We start from the raw sequence: 13,748 nt of genomic DNA, 5'->3' as shown, positions 1-13,748 counted from the left end.
AGGTTTATGGATTTTAGTTATAGGTTTGAGATGGATTCCTCATTGTTAGTGGTCTCACTTTTGCAATAAATGCCACCATAAGATGTTGGCAGATGATTATGAATATATGATTTAATTCGAAATTGGAGAAATTGATTTAGTTAAATAATTACTACTATGTCTTACTTGAAACAAAACGAGCTTGCGTTGATCCAGATTAATGCATGCATTTCATCTGCATCATCTTTACTCCTCCATGGTACGTTTCATCTGCATCATCTTTAATTAGTGATTGGTCGTACCAAAAAATCCAAAACCATGTAATAAATTTTTGAAATTCAGAATCTAGCTCTATCATTTTGACGTGCAGGACATGTAAATCTTACATGAGATCTTTCACCCCATTACCCCTCTGGATGATTGAAGTCAAAGACATAAACTACACTATCATTATAGAATTTCTAATGAACTGAGAGGTCTCTTTTAATTGATGTTAATAACTTCTTGATGTTATTGCAAACCATGTAGATTTAATGCGAAGGATAACCTTTCATTTCTAATGTTGATTTTGCTGCTCCCTACCAAAAATGGTAATGTATGGTAGTCGCTAATGTAGATTTTGACTCGCAACTTATTTAATACAATTCGATTTAACTATACCTTAAAATTTATTCAAATGGTCTCAAAGTTCCTTTATGTACCCTACTATAGTTATTAAAAACATCCAAGTGACCGTCACGTTGATTCAAAGATGAAATCTTTCCCCTGAAATTCTATTTTAGCTGGGATTTTCTACTGTGTTATCTATAGCATTAGTGTAAGACACTAAGTGCAGTTGCACCAATTTGTTTTCATGACATTAGGTAACTTTTTTATTTATTCTGCTTTTGCCTTTGCCTTTTGATTTGGATTCCTTTCATGGGGGAGAAGGAAAGCAGGGCATCACCGGCAAGGGACGGGACGGAATTGATTGGATGACTACTGGCTTGAATGCATGGGCAGCTTAAAGTTTGAAATATTGCCCAACCATGCATTTCAATATCCAACTCAGGCTTTTGAGGAAGTTATGTTTTCCTGTTACTTCATGTATCTTCTGTTGATTTATAGTTAAAGAAGGGTCTTTTTCACTAATTCTAGGACTTGGACTATATTTGTTTAAGGCAATAAATACCAGAAGAACTGAGTCAGAAAATGAAAACTGTCACTACATATGATGATATATGATCAAATCCATGTTCATGTTATAAACACACAAAAAGTTCCATACATGATAAATTTCACTCCACCTCAAGTTCTTGTTTCATAGGAATGCCAGCTCTCATTTTGCTAACCATGATGCTTAGACAAATTTCCAGTGTTTCCCAAATCTTCAATGATAAAAGTTGATTTTGACCCCAATTATAGTAGCCATTTCACAACTATTTTTCAAATCTCTCCAACTGTTAAAGTTGGGAGAAACTTGGATTCCATTATTTTTCACAAGCATTGCAACAAAGTATGACGATTCCAATGCAATTTATGCTTTGAGTTTGGGAGTGCTAATCTGGTCGTTGGAATTGAAATTGAAAAAAGAAGTAGTTAGAAAATTTGATGCTCTTAAACAAGGCATTACACAGGTGAAATTTAGAACTCTACTCATCTTAGATTTTTATATAAAAAACCAAGCAAGTTTTTTGTTATATCTTTTAACTTTTGTGGTTCAAAATTTCTAATTTAATATAAAATAAAAAAACTTACACATCTTTTATATTAAATTAGTTAATAGTTAATATAATGAAGGACAAGAATTTTCTCCAACGCTGGAGGAGTCTTGCACTGTATCCAGTGGTTGAGATTGAATTGATAAATGAGATTCACTGTTGATCATGCAATTTTAATTAACTACCGGATACAATGCAGTAATCGTACTAAAACAACAGATTGATTAGATTTAGTAACAATGCAAGAGAAATTATCAATGCATTCGACTTAGAGATACCTCCACTCCTAAAGATATATATATATATATATATATTTTAAAGTGGAGATTTTAAGTCTACACAAAAACATTGTAACAATTTTATTTCTAAAAGACCCTTCTCATCCTAGACGACGAGTACCATGATTAATTCAGTTGTTGCTACTATAGGTTCCTATGAGACACACTGCATGTATTTACTGAAGCTTTGGGGAAGGCTCTGAAAGGACTTCCCATGTGAAAAGTCCCTCTAAAAATATAATAAGAGTTGTGGAATTTAAATCTATTCTCAAAGTCTAACCTCTAACCCATTGCCAGCTAGGTTTCTGTTTGATATACTATGCTGTTAGTAAATGGTTTTGGAGTTAAAAAAAAAAAAAAAAAAAAAAAAAAAAAACCACTTATTTGCAGTGGATATTTGAAAATTTCCGGAGATAATATTGGTCTTTCTCATCAGTGGACTCTTCATATCCCGTCTATAATCCTTTAGTTTTTATACTGCAAGGCTCTTTTTCAATAAATATATATATATATATATCCACTCCTCGCGGACAGTAGTAAATATATCACAAATAAAAATATTATCCATCAAAATACTACTTTTTTATAGTTATTTTTTTATTTAAAAAAAATTATCTTAAAACATTATTAATATTATTGAGGCTTCTAACAAAATTCACTGTACTAAAAAATTAGAATGGGCTATGTCCCATAAAAAAGTGCATTAGTTGGTCGCCCTTATTTCTGAGTAGAACAGTGGAACAATTTCTAGAAGCTGCCCAACATTTCTTGAAAATGGTGCCCACACCAGAGCTTATATACGCTGCCATTTATATGTATCGTTGTGCATCTAAAACGAGTTACTTCCGGTGTGCAATATTGTGTCTCTTCGTAATTTCTGTGTGAAGAAGAAAGAAGATGTCGTCGGCATACAGATGGAAGAGCTTTTTCGAGGACGAAGATCGTCCCGAGAAGCCCAGAAGGTTCGGTGTCACTGAGATGAGAGGCCCCCATTACACCCTGTTAAGCCAAAACCTCATTCAGGTCTCTCTCTATATCTATATCTATATCTATATATGGCTTTTGTTTGATGTGTTTCTTAATTACTTGACTTTCTTTAATTATTCATTTCTTTAGATTCCTTTATCAAGCTTAAATTTTAGGGTTTTTATTTCTAGATTTGAGATGGATTCGTCATTGTTAGTGGTCTCAATTTTGCAATAATGCCAGCATAAGATGTTGTCAGACGATTATCTAATTGTGTGACTTAATTTGAAAATTGAGAAATTGATTTTGTTTAATAATTGTGTCTTATATGAAACAAATTGAGCTAGCGGTGATCCAAATTGTTGGATGCACTTCATCTGCGTCATCTTTACTATTTCAGGGTGCATGTTCATGTCTAGTGGAACTTAAAATTGCTCCCTGGTTGTGTTTTTCATTTGGCATTTGAAGGTGACATTGTTCATAAATTTGCCGAACATTGAAGAAAATTGGAGATTTATATTTACAACCGAAACTCTGGATGAATGTTAGGCTCTTTTACAATTCAGTTCTTCTACCACCACTCTTCGGCTTCCTGCCATTTTCTCTAATGGTTGGTCCAGTGGGGACGATTGGTTTCACACAGAAATGCAATCTCTAATGCCCAAAGGATATATTCAATTTAGCTAGAATATCCAAACTTAGCATTATTGTTTGCCAGTATTTGCTCAAAAATGTTATCATATTGTTGTGCCCCTGTTTAATATTCAAAATTTGGTTTATAATGCATTTTTTTTCTGTAGTTATTACAGGAGAATGCTGAATATCAGGATATCTTCTGCTTGTCAATTGGATTTATTAATTTTGAAGATTATTCCTAAAGTAATAAATTGTACTTTCTAATTGAAAGGATTTTACATAATATCTGAAGTACTTGAGTTGGATACAACATGGTTGGGCTGAATATGATATGTGCCAATCACATCTCTTTTTGGACTTGAAAGGTGTGCCTAGAAAAAGAAAATGAAAGACATACTGAGTACATATTTTGCTAACTGGATACTCGCAACTGGCTTTCTTAACATCTTCCTACACAAAGGAATTTTCCAAAGTGGGCAAACACTCTTTGTTGGTGATAATATGTTATATAGATACTCCAGCTCACTCGGGGTGTAGGAAAAGAAAACTTTGTTCATTCTGCCGTGTGCCTGTTTGTTAACATTCTGACGGTTAAAACCATGTAGTAGTCTTGGGGTGAGTTGGATGAATTTTATTTTTTGATTCAGCTTGAAAGCTATATTCCATTGGATCATAAACTATCAGGTATTGATTATTTTCTGTGACCTTTGCAGCCCGTTTCATTTTTTTTCCCTGGTCCTTGTATCTTATCTTAATGAATTAAATAGATCCTCTTTACAGGTGTAGTCAGTGATCTTGGTTCCAAAATGACTAACTATGATAGGAAGTCTTCCTCTAAGCTTCTCCTCAATTAATGTTTTCTATCTTTTCTTGTTCAGCGGTCAACCGACTTTGTCCACTTTAAGGTCTCTTTTTAGCTCGGCTTATTTAATGTCCAATAATATCTTCCTTAAATCATGCATTGCTTTGTATTAATATTATAAAATCTGGCTTTAAACTCTATCAGGTATTCAGTGTGCAGACAAGTAGACATGATAACTATGTTGTAATAATAATGATGCATGGACACATAATACACACACATTGTGTGTGTTTGCGGATTCCACCAGATATCCTTCATGATGTACTGATGTATATTGATGAATTTGAGTAATACTTCATAGAGTGAGTGTATTTTCGGGAGAAGGGGATCCAGAAGTTCCAATCTTGTGCAGAAATTTTAGAATACAAATTTAGCTGATGAGTGTGGTAGGACATGTGATCCAAGAATGTACAATCCAAATTAATCCTGCAGTTGGTAACACCTTTTACAAAGAGAGCATGAACTTGTAAGGTGGATAGACTTTTTTTTATTTTTTATTTCCATTAGTAGGAAGATATAAACTTGCAATATTATCTTTGGAGAGCTACTAAACTCAACAAAAAGCTTTTCTCAACTGCTTGTGGTGAACTACATGAATGTTGTTTCGCCATTCCTCTTTATCTAAGCTCATAATCTCAGTCAAACCTCATATTATCATATTTTTTGTTAGACAAATATCTAAAATGATCAAAGCGCTATTAGATGTAAGAATGGAAAATAAATAAATAAATAAATGAAGTAATTAGGTTCTTGACAACTAGCTGGTGGAGTTTAAAAGAAGAGACCAATAAATAAAAGTTTAACATCTGAACAATGCAGATAAAATAAGATATGTTTTGGGAAATAGATGGTCAATAAGAGCGAAATTGTGTTGCTCATTGGTGAATTTATCATCCTTCGGTGGAATTCAGTAGAGTTGTTCATTTCAAATGGTCGTCGTGATATCTGCTATAGATTTTAGAAAGAATCTTGAGTTAGAAAAATTTAAATGTATGAAGCTTAATATTAACATGAATGAAATTGTTCTTTTTCCAATAGTTGTTTGGATTCCTACTAGAAGGAATCTTTACACAAACTTGTTTTGCTTCCTGAAAAGGCATTCAGTGTGTACTAATAATTGCACAGACTGACGAGTTTTAAGGGCCCAAACTACAAAGCTATATTTTTTTCTTGTGAGAAAAGAAAGGGGCATTCTCCAAAATTTTATCAGTTGATATAATCTTCATATCAATTGGATGCTTTTCTTTGGTTATCTGAATTATTTTATCTTTTTATTTATTTTTCTTTGTTTTTTTTTTATTTTTTTTATTTTTAATAGTATTTTATTGTGTTCTAAAATTTGGAACATTGTCCTTGTCTGCTAAATGGTTAGCCTATTATCACGGGCCTAGAGATTTGGCGCAGCGGCATGGCCCGTGCGGCACCAAGGCGTTGCTTCAGCTCGCGCAAGCGCCATGGTCAGCCACCAAGACCTGCCCTCCTAAGGATACGTGCTAACTAGTTTCGGCCTCCCATGGCCTCGTCAAGGGAACGGCTCCAGCTCCCGACCAGTTTGTGCAGGGATGGCCAACTCCCTTCTTCATAGTCAAGTCCACGACTAGCGACAAGCACCTCGAACTGAACCGAGTCGACCTGCCTGAACTCTGAAGAGGTACCATCCTGTGGTCCTGCATGCCCCTTCCCTGGAACCATTCCCAGTCAATGAATGTTCTTAGCCAACCAGCATGCGTATCTTCTATGCTCATGGCGTCGTTAGGAATCGGAACGTGACATTCTCCCCCACCCAATCCTGCGACGCCCTCGTCGCAGTGTGGTGTTGACTCCGCTGCGTCCAACATTCCAAAGTCTCTCTCCTCCAAGTGGAATGCTCGCCTGCCCACCATCGCTTCTTTGTACAACCCCTGGCTGCACTCGCCCAATGATAGGGTTTCGGGCTAAAGGGATGCCCACTTCTTCGGGACGCAACCCCACGTTATGTCGCCTCCGCGACACCCCGAGCAAACAAGGGCCCTCCGGCTGACTTGATACCCGCCCTTCACAACGGTTTGCACGCCTCTTGAACTTGCAAGAACTTTGGTGCGCGCGGCCCTCCGGTTTCAAAGGACGCATCTTCATGGGGAGATGGAGGCTCGCCTCCAATAGTATTGATTGCCCACCGACGCTTTAGTGCACCCACTTCATTCTCAAGACCCCCGGATCGACAAGGGGGCACCCCTTTGTGCTTTTCCCTAAGTCCTGCTCTGATACCATTTGTCACGGGCCTAGAGATTTGGCGCAGCGGCACGGCCCGTGCGGCACAAAGGTGTTGTTTCAACTCACGCAAGCACCCTGGTCAGCCACCAAGACCTGCCCTCCTAAGGATACATGCTGACTGGTTTCGGCCTGCCATGGCCTCGTCAAGGGAACGGCTTCAGCTCCCGACCAGTTTGTGTAGGGATGGCCAACTCCCTTCTTCATAGTCAAGTTCGCGACTAGCGACAAGCACTTCGAACTGAACCGAGTCGACCTGCCTAAACTCTGAAGAGGTACCATCCTGTAGTCCTGCACACCCCTTCCCTGGAACTATTCCCAGTCAATGAATGTTCTTAGCCAACTAGCATGCATGTCTTCTATGCTCATGGCGTCGTTGGGAATCGGAACATGACACTATGCTCTTAAAATGACTGTTCAATTAAAACAGATTGCATATCAAGGAGATTTCTACTGTGTTCTCCAAGTTCGTGTTGTACTCCATCCATATTTGGAGCTTCTTGTTAATAAGTTATTTTAATTTGCTGCAAATTATTTATCTACCTAACGTTAATTATTATGGTTAATATTATGTTTGTTTCCATATTTCTTTAGTTATTCGTGCAGTTAGCTAATATATCACTTACTAAATGCTACACTGTTTCCTATCTGGTATAAGATAGTCATGTTATGTTTCACAAGCAAAGCTTACTATTATTGGGCTTAAGATATGGGTTTTAAAAAGATGGTTTATGAGAGCTAAATTTATGTTACACTCTTAAGACGGTTGAGAAAGGATACATAGTTGATTGGTTCTTCTAACTATACTAGTTATGTTTTACAGGATATTTTTGAGTCTATGGGACAGTTTGTTGATGGGTTGAAGTTTACCGGAGGCTCTCATAGTTTGATGCAGAAAGATTTTGTTAAAGACGTGACTAATATGGCCCACAAACACAATATATATGTCAGTACGGGTGACTGGGCTGAACATTTACTTCGCAAAGGTCCATCGGCTTTCAAAGAGTACATAGAGGTGTGACAAGATAAGTTATAATCTTTTCTTAGTGACACTTGCGGAATCCCTTGGCACTGAATTGGTTTTTTTTTCTTTTAAAATATCGTTGCTCCAGGAATGTAAGCAATTGGGATTTGATACAGATGAGATTAACGTGGGATCACTTGGAGTTCCTGAAGAAACTCTGTGCGGTTGATTAAGAGTGGTGGCCTGAAAGCCAAGCCCCAATTTGCAGTGAAGTTCAACAGGTCTGATATCCCCGCCAATGGTGACCGAGCATTTGGGGCTTATGTGGTCCCAGCACCTTGATCTTCTGGTATGCAACCAATTTCTTTTCATTATGGTATTCACAGTCGTAACTTGCTTGTATCTTTCAATTGACCTTGCTGAGACATAAATTAAAAAATTTTGTAATATTTTGTTTGCAGATGAAATTTGATTTCCAGTGTGTGGGAAAGTAGGAACCTAAACCTTTTTTATGATTGGATTGATAACATTCTGAGATGGTGCCTAATCCTTATTTTAGGTCATGGATGAGGTAGATATGCTCAGATGAGCTCGTCGTATTTTGTATTCATTTTTTATTGTTAGTAGAAGTATGCTGAAAAGATTTTTGTAATTATAGGTGGAGTAAAAAAGGTGATTCAGGTACTTGGTGAACATGTTTCTGAAATGCCATGCGTGCTAGCGTAAACAGTAGCTGCAGTTAGAGTTTGCATCTCACAGATGAAATTGAAATTGTCTTGTGTCGTGATGGGATTACCTTTTGTGATTACCATATTCAGTGCTTTTAACATTGTTGTTTTAAATGCTATGGAGTGATTGATTGATTGTTGCTCGGAGAGCTTCTAGAGCGCCATGCATTAGACAAAACACATGTATAATGGGATGTAGAAGGTCCTTGTCCCGAAAATTCTTGAACATTTCAAAGTTCCATGTCATGTTCTTTTTTTTAATCCTAAATATTTACAGTACATTTAAAATTGGTAGGGTGTAAACCTTGATCAATTTACAAAAAAAATATTGGGCAACCGATGCCACTTTACCAAGTTAGGGCATTGGAAATGGGGCTTATTAAACACTTGGGCCACCTAAATTTATGACTTAAAAGTGCTCAAGAAGTTATTAGATCTTTTGCAATTTTATGGAACAAATTTGATATACTTTTGTGAGGATGTATGCTTTGAAATCTGGAGAAGGAAGATGACTTCACTGCTATAGATTGTTAAGAGAGAACTGAGAAGAGAGATGCATTCAAGTCCACGTGGTTTCCTGTTCAGGGGAACAAAATACTTACGAGGAAAAAAAAAAAGGAAAAAAAAAAAAAAAGAGAGGGAAATACAAGACTAAAGTAACAGACTACGTCCATGCTTATGTACCTGATGGTTGTTGCCTTTTGCCCTCAGAAATAGTTGAGGATGTTGATCTTTTGGTCAGAATGGCCGGGAGATGCTTGGAGCCTGGAGCCTGGAGCCTGGAGCCGACATGATAATGATTGATGCCGATGATGTCTGCAAGCAAGCTGATTCTGTACGGGCAGATATTATTGCAAAGATTGTTGGGCGTCTTGGACTTGAGAAGACGATGTTTGAAGCATCAAATTCCAAAACCTCAGTGGTTCATTACACAATATGGTCCCAGGGTAGTTTACTCTTTCCATTCAACGCTTTCTTCTGTTGGGGCATTTGGTTATTATCTCTCTGATGTTTGTAACATTTTTTTTTATTATTGGCTTGGATTTCAGGTGAACCTTTTTGTGGATCACTCTCAGGTGATGGATCTGGAGTGCCTTCGGGGTGCAACCTTGGTAAAAATCACACATCTGTTCCCGGTTCGTCCTATTTTCTGTTCTAAACTGGCGCCGAGAACATATGGTCCATAGTGGAACTGGTTATGCTTTGTAATTGCCCTGCGCTATGTTGTATGTTAAGATGTTAAGTTCATGTTAAAAAGATTTCCTGACAGTGTGTGAAAATATGACTGTTTCGTACATCTCAGTGGAGATTTTGCTTGAATAACTGTGTTCATCCTTTTCTGTGTTGTTTTGATACATTGTTATCTATTGCACAAGTGTAATCATTTTTCTTGAATTCAATAATCTTCAATCATCCATAGATACCAGGATGGGTGGTTGTCACGAGGTCCGTGACAACAATAGGATTAATGTTCGGACCTCTCATCATTAAGTCCATATTGCAAGTAACATTGCCTAATGGACTGCACATTGAGTGGAGTTAGTTGGGCCTAGTAAGCCCAAAACCAACCAAATATGTATACGAATTAAATCAAGGCCCAGTCCAAACCATATAAAATTACGAGGTATTATAAGTGCAACTTAGACCAATTTTAATTTGCTTCAGGTCAGATAAATCTTCACAACCCCCACCTGATGGAGTAATAAAATACTGGCTTAGCAACTCAAGTCATTTTTGTTACTAAAATATACATGCCTAGTTAAAAGTTTTTATCTTTTGATTACTCTATTTGACAAAAAAGAGAAACAAAAATTCAATACACCAATTCTGTATCATCATCATTTTTGAGATGTAATAAGAATATTCTTATTAAATAATTAAATGATAATATCTAATTATCTATGATGTCTTAATGTAAAGAGTGACAAAAATATCTAACATTCTCTTCTATCCATGCCCAAATTTGCAACGTTCTCATCTTTATGGTGGCATTTGACATGACACCAGATTAAGGGGTATTGTTTAACAATAGTTTAGGTGTCTAACCTTGTGTTTGGATTGGACCAAGATCCTCATCCAAAATTCGTGTCGTTTAAGCGTCCTGTCGTAATTTGTCACCCCTAGTTTTGATGTGAGTCTCATGTTGAGTTTTGAATAGTTGATGGGTTCACTTTAAGAATAGTTTGGATCGTTATTTTTAATTGATTGAGAGTTTAGCAAACTCTCAAAAATTTGAGCCAAAAAATTGGATGCACTTAATGTGACAAAGTGTGGAAACTTATGTCAATTACTCCATCCCTTCATATTAGGTGTTCACATTTTATTTTAAATTTTTTTAATTAACATGCAATTAATGCATTGTCACTTTTAAAAATATCCTATTAAGTTTTAAAATGTATATTATCAAGTTTAAAAAATTTAAAAAGGTAATAATAAAAAGATAACATTTTTTTTTTTTTTTTTGCTTTTCACTTTTCAAATGATACAAATAATTTTGGATGTGGTAGCATTCGAACCTTAGCATCAATATCAACAAAAATGATGATAGATTATATTTGAGTTGACCAATACTATTAAAAATAAAAATTAAATAAAAATGTCAAATAATTGTAATATACAATATATAGAAGATATTTAAAAAAAAGAAAAAAAGAAAAAAAGAAAAAAAGAATAATCATTGGTATATAATTTGTTTTTTTTTTTTTTCGAAATTGATTCAATATCCCCCACCCAAAAAAAAAATAAAAATAAACAAAATCTCATTGAAATTGGATTGTGGCAACCAAATTAAATGTAATCTTTTCATAATTACACTTCTAACTTTGTAAGAATCTTTCAATGGGAGGCGATATTTGCACTCCATTTTTGTCCAATTGCACTCGATTTTCTTTTTTCTTCTAAAGGAAATAACAAAAAGGTCTTTGAATTCATTAATGCACCACCCCTTAAATTATAATGTCATAATTACCCTTTATACAATTTTAACTCTTTTTTTTTTTTTTTTTCCCTACCTTCTTTACTATTTTTTTTTTCTTTCTTTTTATTTTTTCTGAAGGTCCCAAGAAAATAATTTATTCCATACTAATAATTTTATTTTTGACAATCAAAAGAGATCATTTATTCCATAGTGATTTTCTTTTTTTGGTATAATCGAAAAGAGATATTTATTAAACAAAGTTAAACATTTTTTTTTTTGTAATTTTTTATGGGTCCTGTCAAAAGAAATAATTTTTTACATAAAAATAATTTTATTTTTTTGGGTCTTATCAAAAGAGATGATTTATTCAATATAAATATATATTTTTTAATCCTCTTCTTTTTCGGTATTTTTTAGATCTTCATACAAAGAGATACTTTCTTCAACAAATATGTTTTTGTGAATTTTTTTTAATGTCAGAAGAAATAATTTTTAATGGTTATTTTTTATTTTTTGGTCAGATTAAAAGAGACAATTTATTTAATATAATTTTTTTTTCTTTTTGATTTCGTAAAAAAATTATTCAAATTTTTTTTTATTTTTCAGTCTTGTGAAAAGAGATTTAAAATGTTAAAGATTAAGGATAAGGAAAAGAAATCTTCGGTTGCCTCATTTAAAAAGTTATAATTATTTTTTTGAAAAGTTATAATTGGAATTGACATTTTAGTTACGATTCAAATGTAAAGGTTAAAAAGTGGAATCTAATATCTTTTTCACTTTGTGTTTTATATATTTAGAGTGGGTGAGGGAGATGGGTAGTTGGGGTTGTTTTGGCGGTCGGAAGTGGAGTCTAATATCTTGCCACCGGTTAATCCTAAAAACACGGTGGAATTGTTCGAATACGGCCGGATTTCATCACTGCACATGTGGCGGCGATGGTGTTGGTGGTGCTTTGCTCTGTCCCGTGCGATCAGCTTCGGAGGATTTTGTCCCTCGTCTTGGAGGCGGATCAGTCGGAGTCTTGAAAACAGGTGCGTCATTTTCTTCGATTCACCGTTGTTTCTCTTCTCTCTCTCTTTCTGCTGCTGAAGCAACAGCAGCAGCAGCAGAAGATGTAGATGTAGGAGTAGCTGACGAAGAGGAGGCACTAAGAGGACCCCTCCCTCTTCGATCAGCACCGTGTCTGATGCTTCCTGCCGGCTCTGGTTTGGTTGCTGAAGGCGGTGAAAGGTATAAGCTCGTAAAAATGGAGGATGAGAGGAATTATTACCAATTCTTTAGCTTTAGAGAGAAGAAAGTTGTGAAGATGAGGAAGAATGTTAGGCTTATACTTCCATGGCAAAGGGAAATACTTCCTCCGGACGAGGCCATCTGCTTCGGTTCGTCTCGTGGTTGGCTCGCATTCATCCACCCTCGCAATTGCTCTCTCTACCTTTTCAACCCATTCATCCACTCTTATCTCCTCTACCTCCCTCTCCCTCCTATTCAAACCCTCCCTTGTATCATGTCATGTCTCCGCTACAATTCCAGTACTCATGGGCACACCTCTGCTTCTTCTTCTTCTTCTTCTTCATCCATAGATAATACAAACAATGTTGTTACGGAGTTCAACATTTGGAGAAAGTAGAAGCCCATATCATCTCGAAATCTGAGTGAGGCCCCTTTCTTTCAGAAAATCGTGTTATCCTCATCCCCGCCCCCTTTCCCTTCCCATCATCACCTTCATCATGAAGACATCATCAATCGTAATGCTAACCACATTAATGAAAGCAACTCTTCTTTTGATTCGGATTGCACTGTGATGGCCATCCAAGGCTACTAGGAATACAAACTCGCATTTTGCAAAATTGGGGACACCGCTTGGACTGCCTTAAAAGGAGAAGGGGTATGTCATATATTTCAGCAAGGACCAAAAATTCTATGCCTTGCATCATGAATTTGTAGAAGCTTTGGGATCTCCGCAACCCTGCCTCTCCAAAGAATACTCTCATCATTTCTCATTGGCCTCCTTTGTTACACCCCACAATAAGGGACCACCACTGGCTAAGACAAGCTTTGCACCCTGATCGTTATCTAGTGGAGTCTTCAGGGGAGTTGTTGATGGCTGTTAGGTACTATAATCACAATGTAGATGATGACGGCAACTACCAACCTAAAATTATCACTCAAGATAGTTCACGTCCCAAGAAGACAATTATTTTTGATGTGTATAAGCTAGACTTTGTTAACATGGACTGGCTACTCCTACCTAGCTTAGGCCCCGACAGGGCATTGTTCATCGGTCTTAATGACTCTATCTCTGTCTCTCCCGTTGATTTCCCCGGGTTGGCCATGAATTGCATTTACTTCACTTGTCCCAATGCTGAATTACTCGAAGATACTCATGATTTGGGTGTCTTCAACTTTGAAGATAACAGCATCACTCCAATTTATCATTATGACTTGGACATTCAACTGCCTTCTCTATG

General features: G+C 36.2%; 1 pseudogene; it reads left to right on the top strand.

The window, feature by feature from the left end:
* Window positions 1-2,822: 2,822 nt before the first annotated feature.
* On the top strand, window positions 2,823-9,665 carry LOC132307441 (protein HEAT-STRESS-ASSOCIATED 32-like; annotated as a pseudogene).
* The last annotated feature ends 4,083 nt before the right edge of the window (window positions 9,666-13,748 follow it).

The sequence above is a fragment of the Cornus florida genome, unplaced genomic scaffold (genome assembly GCF_030987335.1).
Source record: "Cornus florida cultivar Cherokee Brave unplaced genomic scaffold, ASM3098733v1 CherokeeBrave_3.0.0_Hap2_Chr01, whole genome shotgun sequence".
Lineage (NCBI taxonomy): Eukaryota > Viridiplantae > Streptophyta > Magnoliopsida > Cornales > Cornaceae > Cornus > Cornus florida.
The sequence above is the reverse complement of the archived record's forward strand: the minus strand, read 5'-3'. Positions and strand labels throughout refer to the sequence as shown.